At 42.0% G+C, this 16,511-nt stretch overlaps 1 protein-coding gene across 1 annotated transcript in view; it reads left to right on the plus strand.

Moving 5' to 3' along the window:
- The window catches only part of KCNN1 (potassium calcium-activated channel subfamily N member 1), a 107,330-nt gene that overhangs the window by 19,203 nt on the left and 71,616 nt on the right, over positions 1–16,511 (plus strand). The window lies entirely within an intron of this gene.

Genomic DNA, 16,511 nt, shown 5'->3' on the forward strand with positions numbered 1-16,511 from the left:
CCATACACCAGGCCCCCTCCCTGCCCATCTTGAAATCATTGCTCAAAACCCACGTCTTCAATGTCGCCTTCGGCACCTAACCACTATACCTCTACTCAGGAAATCTAGACTGCCTCAACTTGACATTTCGTCCTTTAGATTGTAAGCTCCTTTGAGCAGGGACCGTCCTTCCTTGTTAATTTGTACAGCGCTGCGTAACCCTAGTAGCGCTCTAGAAATGTTAAGTAGTAGTAGTAGTACTACCTTCTGGTGGTCAACTGTTCTCCAGATTCATAAATTTGAATGTAAGGCTTCTGAATTTTCCAATAGACAAAAGGCTACTGAGAGAATATGGTCACCAATTGAGGCATATGTTTCTCTTAATTACTAACGACATTATAATGATTTCTTCTTATGGTGCTACACTGATATTAATCCATTTTTTACTGTTTTACTTTGGCACTGTATCTGCACATATTATGTTAGTCATCTAAGCATAGTATCATTGATTGTTGGACGGTTTCCTAAAGGACAAGTCCATAGAACGCTACTAAATGGACTTGGGAACAATCCACAATTTTGGGAATAACTTGTATAAAGTGTTTGTATGTTTGGGTAGTTTGCCAGGTGCCCTTGACCTGGATTGGTTGCTGTTGGGGACAGGATGCTGGGCTCGATGGACCTTTGGTCTTTTCCCAGTATGGCATTACTTATGTACTTACGTTAATGCAACTCCCTAGACTTTAACTGTATAAAATCTTTTGGAATACTACTACTACTAATCATTTCTATAGTTCTACTAGGCATACACAGTGCTGTTCACATTATATGCAGGTACTTTCTCTGTCCCTAGTGGGCTCACAATCTAAGATTTGTACCTAGGGCAATGGAGGGTTAAATGACTCACCGAAGCTCACAAGGAGCTGCAGTGGGAATCAAACCCAGGTTGCCAGGATCAAAGCCCACTGCACTAACCATTAGGCTACTCCTCCATTCAATCAGAACCGTTCCTTTATTTATATCCTTCCTACTTTAGTCCAGCCATTACAATGACAGCTCCCAGCTAGAGACACAAAACTACAACTCCCAGATGAGTTGGCAAAATGTTTGTAAATAATTAAAAGCAAATGAAAAAAAAAATTAAAAAGTAACTTACTCAAAAGACATCATAAATTAGCAGCCCAGAGAGTAATAAGCAGGAAACGTTCAAGCTTGGCAAATGGACAAAAGCGATCATGGCTACACAGAGGCCTATAGCAAGGGCATCCATGAGCAATACTTTTGTATTTGTGTTTCTGTTCTGTTGACAGACCATGGTTATATATATACACAAATAAAAATCTTGTGAACTCAGATCCTTTTCCTGGGCGGTGATTCCTAATGTGAAACCTTGCGTCATGTAGCTATAGTTTGGGTTCCTCTTTCCCAGATGCATCACTTTGCACTTGCTCACATCAAATTACATATGGTAAGGGAACATCATACCCTCTTTTAGACTTTAATTGGTTTTGTTCTGTGATTTACACTTTGGTTCTGATTTATTTGGACTATGGCCTAAGTGTTGATCTTCATCCAACAAAGTGATTCAAAATATGGCGGCTTCCTTGGTGCTTATATACCAAAGTGGTTTCTGCCTCTCCATGTCAATGAGCTTCAGGATTCTAGCCAGGGCTTTTGTGCTCTGCATGGTAGTGGGTCAGGCTATCTTCAAGATGTTAAAATGTATGATTTCATTACTATTTCATAGTTTGCTAATGTTACAGGTCCGGCAGTGCTATGTGACTCAGAGGTGCCTTGTAAGAAAGAGATGAGCCCTGTAGATTTAAATCCCATCATTTGCCTCTGAATGGAGAAGGAATAGCCCAGCCAAATGTCTGTTAATGCTCTTGTTCTAACCTTTAATTTCTTTGCCCTGTCCCCCTCCATCCCAAGATATAGTCTAACCTTTAAACTAGTCAATGCAGCTCCGTATCTCTATTCCAGTTATCTACCCATATAATTCAAGGTGTCCAAGAAACATTTGAATTATATGGAGTAGATAACTGGAACAGAGATACCACAGAGGAGAGAGAGAGAGAAGGAGAGAAGGGGGGAGGAGGGGATTGCTCTCAGTCTGGATGGTGATCTGCCACCTGTCTGTGTAATTACAGCGACAATTTGACATGTTTTGAAACTACATGCAGTGGAGCTCTGCAGCATGAAAAGGCACTGGGCTGGTTATAAGACACTGCAAGGGGGCAATGTCTGTCACCCTATGGAGGGCAATGCTCTACAATTATACCAAGCATAGCTTTTAATTCTGGCTTCTGTGTGATGAGCTACATGCCAGGAGAAACAAGAGGAAGTGTCCTCCAGGGAGCAGGAGACTAGGAGCTGGGCAGAGTAGCTACCATGGAGCTCTAGGATCCCTCCCATCTCATTAACCACAGATTTAGATGCCAGCGTAAAACTTGGAACACCTGTCCATCTTTTTAATATCCACTTTCCTTTTTCTTTTCTGCTGTATTCCAAGTAGATCTGAGCTGCATATGGATAATTAGTCTGCATAATATTATGTACACTAGGATAAAAGGCTCGTTTCTGAAACCAATGAAACGGGCGCTAGCAAGGTATTGCCTTTCTGCAATTAATGTTTTGAAAGGGATTGTTAGGCTAAATGTGTTCTCACCCTCCCTCCCTCCGAGTTGCAGGGCAGTTCCCTCCCTCCGTCCCTCCGAGTTGCCGGGCCGTCTCCCCCCTCCCTCCGAGTTCCAGGGTCATCCCCTCCCTCCCAGTTCCAGGGTCCCCCCTCCCTCCCTCCAAGTTCCAGGGTCCCCCTCCCTCCCTCCAAGTTCCAGGGTCCTCCCCGCCTCCCTCCGAGTTCCAGGGTCCTCCCCCCTCCCGAGTTCCAGGTTCCTGCCCCCCTCCCTCTGAGTTCCAGGGCCCTCCCTCCCTCCCTAGTTGTGTGTTGGAGGACGTTTGTTAGGGAGGCTGCAAGTTGATTTCTGGGTGTGTGTTTGCAGTGCCATTATGATCCAGTACTTTTGTGGGTGTGTGTAACTTGGAGAGAGGTTGGTTGAGGTGCCGGGGACGTTGGGACAGTGAGTAGTTTTGTCTCAGAGGGCGTTTGTTAAGGAGGCTGCAACTGTGTTTCTGGTTGTCTGTTTGCGCCGTCACATACCGAGAGCAGGAGCATGGGCATCCAAATAGTATTCTCCTTCCAGCGATGTTCCTCGTCTCTGTGCTGCAGAGAAAGTGAGCGGTTCTGCTGCTCATTCTCTTCCCTTGTTCCCATGCAGTTGCTCATGATTGGTCCGTCATGCGTCTGACGTCTCCTTCCGTTGCCTGGCAACGGTTCGGCGATTCTTCATTGACAGTTGATGATACTCCTTATTTTTTTCATGCCGGTCATTCTCATAGGTCCATGATGCGTCTGACGTAACGTTTCGTGGCTTAGCAACAGGTGAGCGATGCGATTCGGTGAGTGTCAGTGCTCCGCCCTCGAAGTCATCACATTGTGATGCTAGGGCGGGGCAGACACTCATGGGCAAACAGCGATCTACACAACTACAGCTTCTGGCTTCATTAGAATGTTGGAGGTGCGTTCTATATAGAGAGATGTGTGTGAAAAAGCCTGGGAGTAATTCAATGATCATAACTTATGTGGGGATGGAGGGCAATTTTCAAAGCCAAATAGCAAGTTAAAAAGAAAGAAAGAAAAAAAAAACTTCTGCAAAAGGAAATCTAAAACAGAAAAGTGAAGTGGCCGAAAGAGACAAGAAACTCACTAGGAGATGCCTTCAAATAATTTTTCATGGAAATCTAATGTTCACAGACCCAACATGGCTGTGTTTTGGCAACCTGCCTACATCGGGGGTCTAAATATCCAAAGATTTCTAAAGTAGAACAATCATAGGAGCTGCACAACAATACTGAAACCATAGTTCCTACAGGTTGAGGAAACTGATTGCATTGTTGTGTAGCTCCTATAATTGTTCTACTTTGGAACTCTTTGGATATTTCGACCCCTGATGCAGGCAGGTTGCCAAAACACAGCCATGTTGGGTCTGTGAACATTAGATTTCCATGAAAAATTATTTGATGTTATCTCCTAGTGAGTTTCTTGTTTCCTCTGGTCACTCCCTCGCTTCTGTTTCAAATAATAGTAACAGAGTAAATGATGGTAGATAAAGACCTGTACGGTCCATCCAGTCTGCCCAACATAATAAATTCATTTTACATGGTATGTGGTACTTTATATGTATACCCGCGTTTGATTTGTCCTTGCCTTCTCAGGGCACAGACCGTAAAAGTCTGCCCAGCACTGTTCTTGAACTTTCCATATCTATTCAGTTACGATCAGGGCGTAGACCATAGAAGTCTGCCCAGCACCGGTTTTGCTTCCTAATTACCAGCGTTGCCACCCAATCTCTACTAAGATTCCGTAGATTCATTCCTTCTAAACAGGATTCCTTTGTGTTTATCCCATTCATGTTTGAATTCCATTACTGTTTTCATCTCCACCACCTCCCGCAGGAGGGCATTCCATGTATCTACCATCCTTTCCCTGAAAAAATGCTTCCTGACATTACTCCTGAGTCTGCCCCCTTCAACCTCAATACATGTCCTCTAGTGCTACCACCTTTCCATCTCTGGAAAAGGTTCGTTTGCGGATTAATACCTTTCAAATATTTGAAGGTCTGTATCATGTCACCTCTGTTTCTCCTTTCCTGTTCTCCCAGTGCCTAAAGGTATGTGAATAGTTCCACAATACACATAGTTTTCACCACATTTTTCCACAAAAAATCTACTCACAGAGGAAGCAGGTTTAAGAGATCTTTCACACTCTTTACACGAACCACATTTCAAAGTGAACAAAAATATGTTCTTTCACTTTGAAAACTGGTGTAAAATACACTGGTAAAATGTTGATCCAGACTTTACCCCAATGCAGACAGTTTGGAAATTTCCCCCTTAACTACCTGAGGCTAATATTTATTTTGAAATCTGTTTATTCAACTTTTACGTAATATGTACATAATTGAACATTTAAGGAATTTCACATAGTGTTGTTGTTAGAATTTAAACATAGCTTGCTATTTAAACATGTCAATCCTCTCTATTAAATCTAAATATTCTTGCTAAACAAATTGCTGCTCTCTAATACAAATCAAAATTTAACTCTATGTCAACTGATAACTTTGTTGAATGTGATTGTCAAAAAACGACAAATCTCCGTATCCCTCCTTCCTGCCCTCTCTAAACCTAGTCTATCTATATCTCGTCCCCCCCTTCCCTTATTTGTGTCCTTGGAAGTGGTCTATTAACCATGAATGAGTAGTCTAGTCTGTCTTTTTGACACTCATAAATTGAGGAGACATGCTCTTCCCCCTGTTGGTATCGTCTGCCAAAATGGTGTCCATATACGAAAAAAGTCTTTTTCTTGAAATTTCGAGTCTTGTTTGTTGTCTGCCATTCTTTTTTCAAACCTCATGTATTCAATCATAGCGTTTCGCCAGTGCTGTGTAGTTAGCACTTCATTTGTAATCCATTTGGAAAGAATGAGTTTCTTTGCAACCATTATGGTTCTTCTAATAAATCCGGTGAATCCAGGCGGCAAAGGCCTCACCAAAATGAATTGGCCAAATAACAGGAGTGGTCCCCCCTTCCAGGTCGCCCCCCACATAGTTGAAGTGCTATGTATCAGGTCCTTCCAAAATTTCTGGATAGCTGGGCACCCCCAAAACATGTGACCGAGCTGCGCTCCCTCTGCTTTACATTTGGGACAAGCGCCGTCTGATGATACTCCCATATGAAATGCTCTACGTGGGGGAATAAAGGCTCTCATTGCAAATTTGTACTCCATTTCGTTGTAGGTGGACATTTTAGACGATTTGTAAATCGAAATCATGTATTCCCTTAGGACATGAGGAGTCACCTGTACCCCTAATTTCTTGCTCCATTTATTCGCCAAATCTTGGAAGTCAGGGTCTTCGCTAGTGTCTCTCAAATGTCTATGATGCATAGTTAATGAGACTTTATGTTGTGCTTGCAAAGAGTAAGCTGAGGAGAGCTCTTCCTGTACATCTTCTGTCAGGCAAACCCAAGGTAGACTGCAAATGTAGTGTTGCAGTTGTAGGTAATACATATAATCTGTCGATCTCAGGGCGAAATTAGTTTTTAATTCTGCAAATGATTTAACTCGGCCCTCTTCCGTTACTGCTTGAAGAATGTACACGAGGCCACCCCGCCGCCATCTGTGGAAAGCCGAATATATTGTACCCGGTGGAAACTTGGGATTGTCACATATTGCTAAGAAGGGGGTATACTTCCCTGAGAAGTGATGGTGGCGACAAAGCCACTGCGACACCGCTCTTGCCGTCGGTAGAATTTGCGATCTCTGCATCACCGTGGGCATTTTCCCACCTCCCTTGTGTAGCAGACAACTGAAGTGAGTCTCTTGCATCAGGTCCATCTCCATTTGCGTTGCTGTAAAATCCAATGTGGTTCTATACCAATCTGAGATGTGTGTCATTCCACTGGACACCGTTAGCAGTCGAACGCTCAACAAACCCAGTCCTCCGAATTCTCGGGATATCTGTAAAGCTGCCAGTGGTATACGCCCTTTCCAAAGGAACCGCAGCAAATGTTATTTCTTTTAGTGCGATAGGTTTTTCTAGCTCTGTTTGCTCTTGTGTCGTGAGCCTTGGAACACCCGCCTGGTCTAAAAATCATTGGATGTCAGCAGCCTCTGGATCCGATCTGGATTCATATAGTTTGGAAAAGAATTTAGTGAGTGTCTCCGCTATTCTTTCACTTTGGTTTAGTAGTTGCCCTGACTCATCTTGCAGTGTCACTATTGGTTTCCGCGGACTCCAAGCTTTGATTAATCTCGACATCATCGTGCCAGGCTTATTGCCAAATCGGTGGAGTCTGTATTTCTGATAAGCCAGGGCTCTGCATGCTCGTTCATGTAATAAAGTGTTTAAGGTGACCTGAATTGCCTTTACTTGTTCCTGGGTTGCCGCTGTCGGGTGTGCAATATGTCTATTTTTGGCCCTCTGCAGTTTACGTTCTAGATGAACTATTGCTGTAGTGTGTTTTTTGTTTCTGGCGTGGACGAAGGCTATGACCTCTCCTCGCAAAACTGCCTTAGCGGCACTCCAAAAGAGTTTCGATTGGTCCTTATGTTGTTCATTATGTAGAGCATATTCTTCCCATTTTTGCTTTATATGTGCCTGAAACTCCTTATTGGTTGCCAAGTATGTTGGAAATCTCCACCCCCTTGCCTGCTGGTAAAAAGAGGGAGCTTCTATGTCCATCCATATGATTGAGTGATCGGACACCACCTCCGGTCCTATTGTCGAGGAGATCACCCATGGAAATACTGGCTGTGATATCAATATATAATCCAGTCGAGAAAGAGTTCCATGGGCTCGGGATCGATGGGTATAATCTTGTTCGTCCGGGTGAAGGCAACGCCACACGTCTACTAGGTTTAATGAGCGTTGGAAGGATGCCAGAGCATGTGATTTGGGCCCACCCCTGTGAGCAACTTGGGGCTCTGAGCAGTCCCTTAGGGGATCCAACACTATGTTGAAATCTCCCAAGACTAACAAATGCGAGTTGTGGTAAGGTAGACAGAGTTGTAGTACATGCTCGAAAAATTTTTTATCATATGAGTTTGGTCCATAAAGCCCCAGCACCAGGAACTCTCTATGCTGCAGCCACAAGCGTACCAAAACATATCGTCCCTGGGGGTCAGCCTGCACCAGTTCTGTCTTGGTTGTCAGTCCTTTTCGAATCAGTAAAGCCACCCCACTTTTACGATCTCCTGATGAGGCTGCATGCACTTCTCCCACCCATTGTCTTTTTAGCTTTAGATGTTCTTCTATAGTGAGCCTAGTCTCCTGTAAGCAGCCTATGTCTATTTTATGTCTCTTTAAGGCCGCTAAGATTTTAGCTCTCTTGATTGGAGTAGCAATGCTGCCTACATTCCAGGTGGCAAATCTAGTGGAATATGTTAAGAGTCAGTCCATGATATAGGCTAGGCTACTTGTCTATGGGGTGCCCCGAGTGCCCAGCCACACCCAGGACAACAGGTTGAAAAAGTTTGGCTATTCTCTCACTCTTCATCATTCTTGGCAGACTTAAGACTACTTGAATTTTTGATATTGGTAAGAGGCTCCACTTCCAGTCGAATTCCGTGCTATGCCTTACTCTCCCTACCCCTATACCCCAACCCTGCCCCCCACCCCTTCCCTCCTCTCCCCCCCTATCCTACTACTTCCCTGCCTAATTGTGGGAAAAATAGCGGGAGATCAATGATGGTAGGCCCCCCCTCCCCCAGGCACCCCACTTATCTCAGTGATGTTGTCCAGGTCTGCGCATTTTCCATTTGTCTGTCTGAGCTTTCCTTGCAAGTGGCAGCTATTTGAATTTTGTGTTTAGTGACGTTTGTTGCACCCTCATCGTTGTAATGTGTCATCTATCCACTTTTTCGCCTCCTGAGATGACTGAAAGGAGTGCCATTTCTCCTGGTGATGAATTTTCAATGTGGCCGGATATATCAGCATGAATCTTTGTTTCGACTCTGCTAGCGTTTTGCACACAGGCCCAAAAGTCCTCCTTCGCTCTTGCAGAGCTGGCGAAAAATCTTGAAATATTTTCACAGGGGAGCCTTCAAATATTAGATTGTCTCTCTTTGCTCGGGCACCTCGCAAAATTTCCACTTTGTGGATGAAATTGTGGATCTTAAGCATTAGCACTCTGGAGCCTTGTGCATTGTTCGCTTTGCGGCCTACGCGATGCACGCGTTCCAGGCATAAAGGCTCTACGCTGTCTGAGAGGGCGAATTGGTCCGTCAGCCATTTTTCTAGCATATTAGATAACTGACGATCTGGTACTGTCTCTGGTATGCCTAGAATACGCAAGTTCCCTCTGCGCGAATGATTTTCAAGTTCATCTAGTTGTATTGCCTGTTTGCGAGTAAGTTTTACCAGTTCTTGGAGTTGCCCCACGGTTCCGGCTCCCCTGTCTTCCAAGTCGGACACTCGCTGTTCCAGTTCGCCGGTTCTTCGTGTCATGTCCGCCAACCGCGATTCTACCGCGGCTATCTGCTGGGAAAGTTGTTTCAGTTGTGGTTCCAGCGCTGTTCGCACCACCTCTGTTGTTGTAATTGCGAGTCAGAGAATATTAAGGGTTGTGCTGTAATGGCGGGAATGGGACTCGTCGCCATCTTGCTCTCAAGCGCGCGAGGCTTTTCCGTTTCTTTTTTAACTCCTTTTGCAGGCATGACGGGTTCTAGTCGGGTGTCAAAATGATCCATACACCCGTTCTCGCTTCCGATGAGGATGATGATCTTGCTTTTATTTCAATCCGTCAAAATTGGGCGCCCAGGAGAGGGTCGGGGCCTAAGAGGTAAGCGTTCCACGTCTGCTCACCTCAGCACATCACGTGATCTCCCCCTACCTGAGGCTAATATTTAAAAACATATGTGTGGCTAGCTGTGATGCCAACCGCATTGAGTACTTTTGAAAAAAAGAATCCAAGCCTACAGATAACTTTGTCCATTTAAATCACTAAACAGCCAAAATTATCAATTTAAAAAAGGGGCCTGGTTAGAAGACATTTCAGGGATGGCAAAAAAAGTTATCCACTTAAGGGAGGTAGATAGCTATCAGGCTGTGTTATGCAATAACCAGTGTTATTTGCCTCTTTACGTATGTTAAAGGGCTCTAATTCAAGTTGCAGTGCCATAATGCAGTGAAATTTCAGTCACCACAGATTACTTAGTAATGAGATGCAAAACATGTAAATGCATATAAGCAGAGATGGGGTCGTTACTTTTTTAAAGTACTTAAGTAAAGAGTAAAAGTACTGGCTCCAACAGTAGTAAAGTAAAACTGGAAAGTCTTATCCAAAAATAAAAATACTCTAGTAAAAGTAATAAATTACAGCCTCTTAAACTACTTTTTTATTGCAAAGTAAAAAGTATTCTTAACAAGTTCGACCACAGAAGCTAGCATGTTTACAAGCAGTACTGTATTGTAAATATATACACACCAACTTATAATCTATCTAGATCTCTGACAGTACATTGGAACTGAAACTTAAGAAATGAAATTACAAATTTAATACCTTTTTAACAAGCTTGTTAAATTTATTTGTGAGAGGGTAGAGGAGAGAAGGGGTGTGTGTTTTACATTGTCAAATGATTCCTATTACTACAACATTTTTAGTAGCTATATGCATACTATTTTTAAAAGTAGATTAGTTTTACGTTTGTAAATCTTTTGTCTTTTAATTTTAGAGTTTATGGATTCCTGATGCAGAGGAGAGACAATAATTGAAGAATTTGCAAGGATACATATGAACTTGCAATCTGTCTAGATCTCTGAGGGTACAATGGAACAGAATAAATATAATTTCAAATTTACGCCTATGTTTACTAAATGGCTCTATGAGTGCGTTAGCATTTTTAATGCACATAAGTGGTTTATGCGTGTTAAACGCTAATGCACCCATAGAAATGTATAGGCACGTAGCGTTTAATGTGCCTTAAATGTACAGGCGCGTTAAAAAAGCTAACGCACCTTAGTAAACATACCCTTTAAATTACTATCTTTTTATCAAGCTTGTTAAATTTATTTGTGAGCCTATGTTAAAACTATTTTGTGGACAAGGCCCCTACCCCCAAACTCATAGTAAAATGCTGAGGGAAAACTAAGAAAACGTCTCCTCTTCTGAAAACCAAATCTAGGATGACCATTTTTCTATTAGTTTAAGTGAGCATTTACATTTCAAGAGCATCTTAGCTCTCTAAGCCTGTCACTCATGATCATTAAAAACATTCCGTTCTGCAGATCTGATTCTACCACTTTGCTAGACCTTGCATAAACCCAGCTTTTATCCTTGCTTACAACATCTATGGGATATTAATATTGTTTCAGTAAGCATCCTTCTTCTTTTACCTATGTTTATGTATATTTTGTCATTTATGTCATTTTCGTTTGTTATAGTTTAAGTTTCTTTTTTGGTTGTATACCTCATTGTCCCTTTACTTAAAATTTTTGTTGATATTGTTTTGAAAAATTGAATAAAATATTTGAACTAAAAAAAAAAAGGTAACAGTATTCACAGAATTAAAATCCAGCAAGCTGCAAGCACTCCGCGGCAGGCAGCAGTAACCTCCTGGCTGCAGTGCACAGTGCTGCACATGGGACTCTCTGGCAAGTGAGCACAGCATCTTAAAAAAGATACAGTGGAATTAGAAAAGGTACATAGAAGGGCAATGAAAATGATAAAGGGTATGGGACAACTTCCCTTTGAGGAAAGACTAAAACAGCTAGGGCTCTTCGGCTCGGAGAAAAGACAGCTAAGGGGAGATATGATAGAGGTCTATAAAATAATGAGTGGAGTGGAACAGGTAGACGTGAATTGCTTGTTTATTCTTTCCAAAAATACAAGGACTAGGAGGCATGCAATGAAGCTACAAAGTAGTACATTTCAAACGAATCAGAGAAAATATTTCTTTACTCAATGTGTAATTAAACTCTGGAATTCATTGACAGAGAATATAGTAAAAGCAGTTAGCTTAGTGGGGTTTTGGCTGGCTTACTAAAGGAAAAGTCCATAGACCATTATTAAAATTGACTTGGGGAAAATCCACTACTTCTTTCTAGAATAAGCAACATAAAATGTATTGTACTGTTTTGGGATCTTGCCAGGTACTTGTGACCTGGATTGGCCACTGTTGGAAACAGGGTGCTGGGCTTGATGGACCTTCGGTCTGTCCCAGTATGGTAATACTTATGTGCTTATGTATTCATCCTGCTAAGATATTGTAGTGTTTTCATAGACCATTGCATTGCCTTTCTATACAAGGTTTTTTGTTCCAGGAAAGATTCTAATTCTCTCATGTATTCTGCAGTGGTTTCTCCTTTTATATGGCACGTAGACTAAACATGCCTGCCTTTACTGAATACTGATCATTTCACTTTTCGGTTGTTGCTTCTGAAATTCTTCCAGTATGTTTGCAGCTCCATGTGGTCAGGCAGGAGGTTCCTAGGCTGTGATTGCTCATGCAGGGTGTGTCAAGTTTCTCTCTTAAATATACACATATGGCCATGTTCCCCCTTCTTATAGAGTCACTTTTAGAAGAGTTATGCATGATTTGCATGTGTAAAAAACTGTGTTGATAGTGATTTTAGAAAAGCCACTACTTCTACATCTGCATAGATTTGGAGTTTATTAGGATAAGCGTTTAAAATATATGTGCACTCTGTGTTAGAGAATGACACGGGGACGGGGACCCGCAGTAACCACAGAGATGGGGACGGGGACAGAGCCTGCGAGGTTGGGGTAGGGACAGATCCCATGTGGACGGGGTGAGGCTGGGGACAGAGCCCACGGGGACAGGGGCAAATTTTGTCCCTGTGTGATTTTCTACTTTGAAGACTGTTAATGAACTGGACTGTTATTTATGTTTGAGTGATGCAGACAACGATATTTTGATTTTTTTTGGAAAAACAAGCAAATATGCTGGCCACAACTAGCAAAATTTGCATGGGGGATCCTGTACATCCTGCTACCAGCACATCTTCTAAGAAGACATCTTCTATTGCAGGAAGGACTGAGGAAGACAGGAGAGCTAGACTGAATCCTGAGACTGTTGATGACTTCTTATTCATCCACAGATTAAAAAATCATAACAGTGCTTCATAAGGCATATTTCTCCCCTGCTAGGGTATACAGAACAGGTTGTACTTTGTACCCCTGGACATTTTAACAGGGTGGATTAGGATTCCTTTGGGTAGTTTAAATCAGCTATTACTGGGGTTGGAAATGGTGGAGGGTGGTGGTGAGGAGGATTATTATAGCTGCTCGCTGTTATTATTGTTTTCAATTTGTAAATTTATACACAACAGTTGCACAGCATATTGTTCCTTTTTATACTTTAATAAAAAGATTTAAATATAAAATCATACTTGTTTGAGGCTTCTACAGATGAGGACAGCCCATGGGGATGGTGTAGGAATGGGGCGGGGATGGGACAGAACCTGTGGGGATGGAGACAGAACCCACAGGGACAGGGTGGGGACGGGGACAAACTTTGTCCCTGTGTCATTTTCTACTCTGTATTTTAGAATGGAATACCTACCTGTTAGCATTTACACCAGCTGACCTCACTGGCATTGAACACCACCTTGAATTGGTGAAACTTAGAGCTTCTTTTTAGCGTGTTTTTTTGCAAAATGTTTTTTTTCCACTGTCTATGCTGATCACTGCACATATTTTTGTTTCTGTGACCTCTTACAAATTTTAGAAATGTCCCATGTTCTTCAAGCCTTTTATAAACTACATAGCAAATGTTGAACACCCTCACTTGGATGTCCTTTTTCTGATCTAGACACCCTATGCAGAATTGGGTTTCACTCTTTTAATTATTGTCACAAATCACCTAGCCACCTGCCTGTGGTTACCCCGCAGCCATTTAGAGGATCTAACACCAGCACAGCTCAGGTCTGCCTGCACCTGCCGCTTGTGCGCTACACTAGCACCCTTTGGGTCACAACCGCCTCTGGGTGAGTCTCCCACTCTCTAGTCATCCCCAGTGATTTCTAGGTTACTGGAGCCACACTACCAGTAGTCCCTCCGTTCCTAGAAAGCACTCACAGACCCAACACACAAACCACTAGAATTTTTTATCAGTCCAGAGAGGCAATAAACTAAATATTGTTTATTGGCTTTTAAAAACCGAACAGTGGAACAAAATAGTGCAATTTGCAAACAATAACAGGTAACTGAAATATGGATCAATTATAACACTAACTAAACATTTGCATACTTCCTAGAAAGTACCTGGGGAGATCAGGACATAATGTTCACTTAGGGTTACCATATGGCTCCAGAAAAAGGAGGACACATTGATCCAGTCTGAGTTTTGCTTCCATTGTCAATGGAAATAAATCCCAGACTAGATCAATGTGTCCTCCTTTTTCTGGAGCCATATGGTAACCCTATGTTCACCAGTTATCAAATATAACTGGTGGGGTTTTTTTTTACAGGGCTTCAGCAAAGAGCTTTCTCTCTCTCTCTTCTCCCAGGCTAAAACTGAATTAATAGCCAGTGTTACTGGGTAATTTCAAACTCCAGGCTAATCAGAGCCCAGCAACAAGTTTTAAAAGTATACTGCTCACAGTACTGTAGATTAATTTCTCCACTAAGTGAAACTAAAAGAGGGCATGCACTTTTCTATAACATCTTTAACATAAAACATGCACCACCTGCTGGCCACACTAGAGAAATGCACTTCAAGATTTAATAAAGGCAGTTTTACAGGTTTAAAACACTGTTTCTTCACATTTACCTGCCTCCATATATTTCATTTTCTGTACCGTATTTTGTTTGTCTGTATTATTGTGCACTAGGGGTTAGTTCAAGGCAGCAGAAATACTTCCACTTTAAGTCATCCTGCTGCCTGGAGGCTTGTAACCTCAGCAGGAAGGACAGACCTCCAAAAATACAGCAGACTGGGAGGGGAGGTTGAAACCCTTTTTAAAACTAGAAAGTTTTCTCTTTATCTGATCAACATATTTTAAAAAATGAAGCATGAGTAGATTCCTTCACAAGTCCAAATAATCTCCCCTTAGCACAGATTAGTTTGCAAAGTACACCTTAGCTCTCTCTGTACAGTGCCAAAAAAGTTATAGTGGAATTAGAAAAGGTTCAGGGAAGAGCGACCAAAATGATAAAGGGGATGGAACTCAGAACTCCTCCCATATGGGGAAAGGCTAAAGAGGTTAGGACTCTTCAGCTTGGAAAAGAGACAGCTGAGGGGAGATATGATTGAGGTCTAAAATCCTGAGTGGTGTAGAAAGATTAAAAGTGAATCGATTTTTTACTCTTTCAAAAAGTACAAAGACTAGGGGACACTCAATGAAATTACATGAAAATACTTTAAAAACAAATAGAAGGAAATATTTTTTCACTCAAATAATAGTTAAGCTCTGGAACTCAATGCCAGAGGATTTGGTAACAGCGGTTAGCATATCTGGGTTTAAAAAGGGTTTGTACAAGTTCCTGGAAGAAAAGTCCACATAGTCTGCTATTTAAATAGACATGGGAAAGCCACTACTTGCCCTGGGATCTGTAGCATGAAAGTTTGCTACTATTTGGGTTTCTGCCAAGTACTTGTGACCTGAATTGGCCACTGTTGGAAACAGGATATTGGGCTAGATGGACCATTGGTCTTTCCCAGTACAGCTATTCTTATGTTCTTACATTGGAAACCCACTGTTTGCAAATCTATCTCATGTATATTCATTATGGAAATCCCAAAAACCCAACTAGCTAGGTCACCTAGGTGTACCTTCAGAAGAGGGCTGAGATGCATTGGTTTATGACACACTGCTAGAATAGTGATGTTGTGTACTGTGAGGAAAGGGAGAACAGCCACGCCCTAAGTTAACTATTTTAGGCAGGGCTGCAGCATTTAAGGAAAGAGAGATGCCCTGACCTCTTAATCCCCCATGGAAAAGTGTTGGGGTTGAGGAGTTTTTATTAGTCTATGTCCCAAAGGGAAAGACCAATGTGTGTTTTACTCTTTTCCTATTTGGTTTCCTCTTCACAGTAGAGATTCAGGACATGGTAGTGTGCAAATGAGGACTCATGGTCCTTGACTGTAGCCACGGACATGCATAGGACTCAGAACACAGGTTCCTTTAGCTCTGGGTGAAACTATGTTGGTGGCATTCTGACTGAAAGTGAAGAAGTAATGAAGGAAGGCACATGACATATTGACTACAGGCATGAAAACTTGATATGGGGAGGGATGTGGCAAGAAGCAGGTGTTCCTACTTACCTCGAGTATTATCATATTTCTGTCCTGATCTTTCCCATCTCAACACATTCCAGGCTGTGTGAATTCACTTTTCTGCTTCTTATTTGTAAGGTTCAGCCCAGTATACTTTGGTTCTTATTATCTTGCTACACTGATGATTAACTTCAGGTGACTCAAGGGTACATTTAACTGCTCAAAGGTAATTTTAAGCACATAGACCTTTTTAAGGAAAAATGCAACGCTGTCTATTAAGACGTTTTCAGATAAGTGAGTTAAGTATCATACCTCTATTCTACAAAGATTTCCTATGTTTTAATGTGTACTGTTATATGAATGTTTTACTGCATTGTTTTAATGTGTACTATGGGGCTCATTTTCGACAAAGAAAAATGTCCAAAAAGTGCCATAAAGCACCATTTAGATGGATTTCTTCTCCAAACGTCCAAATCAGTATTTTTGAAACCTGTTTTGCAGATATTTATCTATGCATTTTGTCTGCAGTGCATCCAAATCACAAGGAGTCGTGTTGGGGGCGTTTTGAAGACGGGATTACATCAGGCTTAGGGCGTGCCTAACACTTGGACATTTTATAGCCATAATGGAACAAAACGAAAATGTCTAGGGCGAAAACTTCAACATTTTGGTCTAGGCCTGTTTTCAGAATGAATAAGGTACAAAATGACCAGATGATGCATATTTAGGAGTTACG

Source organism: Microcaecilia unicolor, chromosome 11, assembly GCF_901765095.1.
Source record: "Microcaecilia unicolor chromosome 11, aMicUni1.1, whole genome shotgun sequence".
NCBI classification, from domain to species: domain Eukaryota; kingdom Metazoa; phylum Chordata; class Amphibia; order Gymnophiona; family Siphonopidae; genus Microcaecilia; species Microcaecilia unicolor.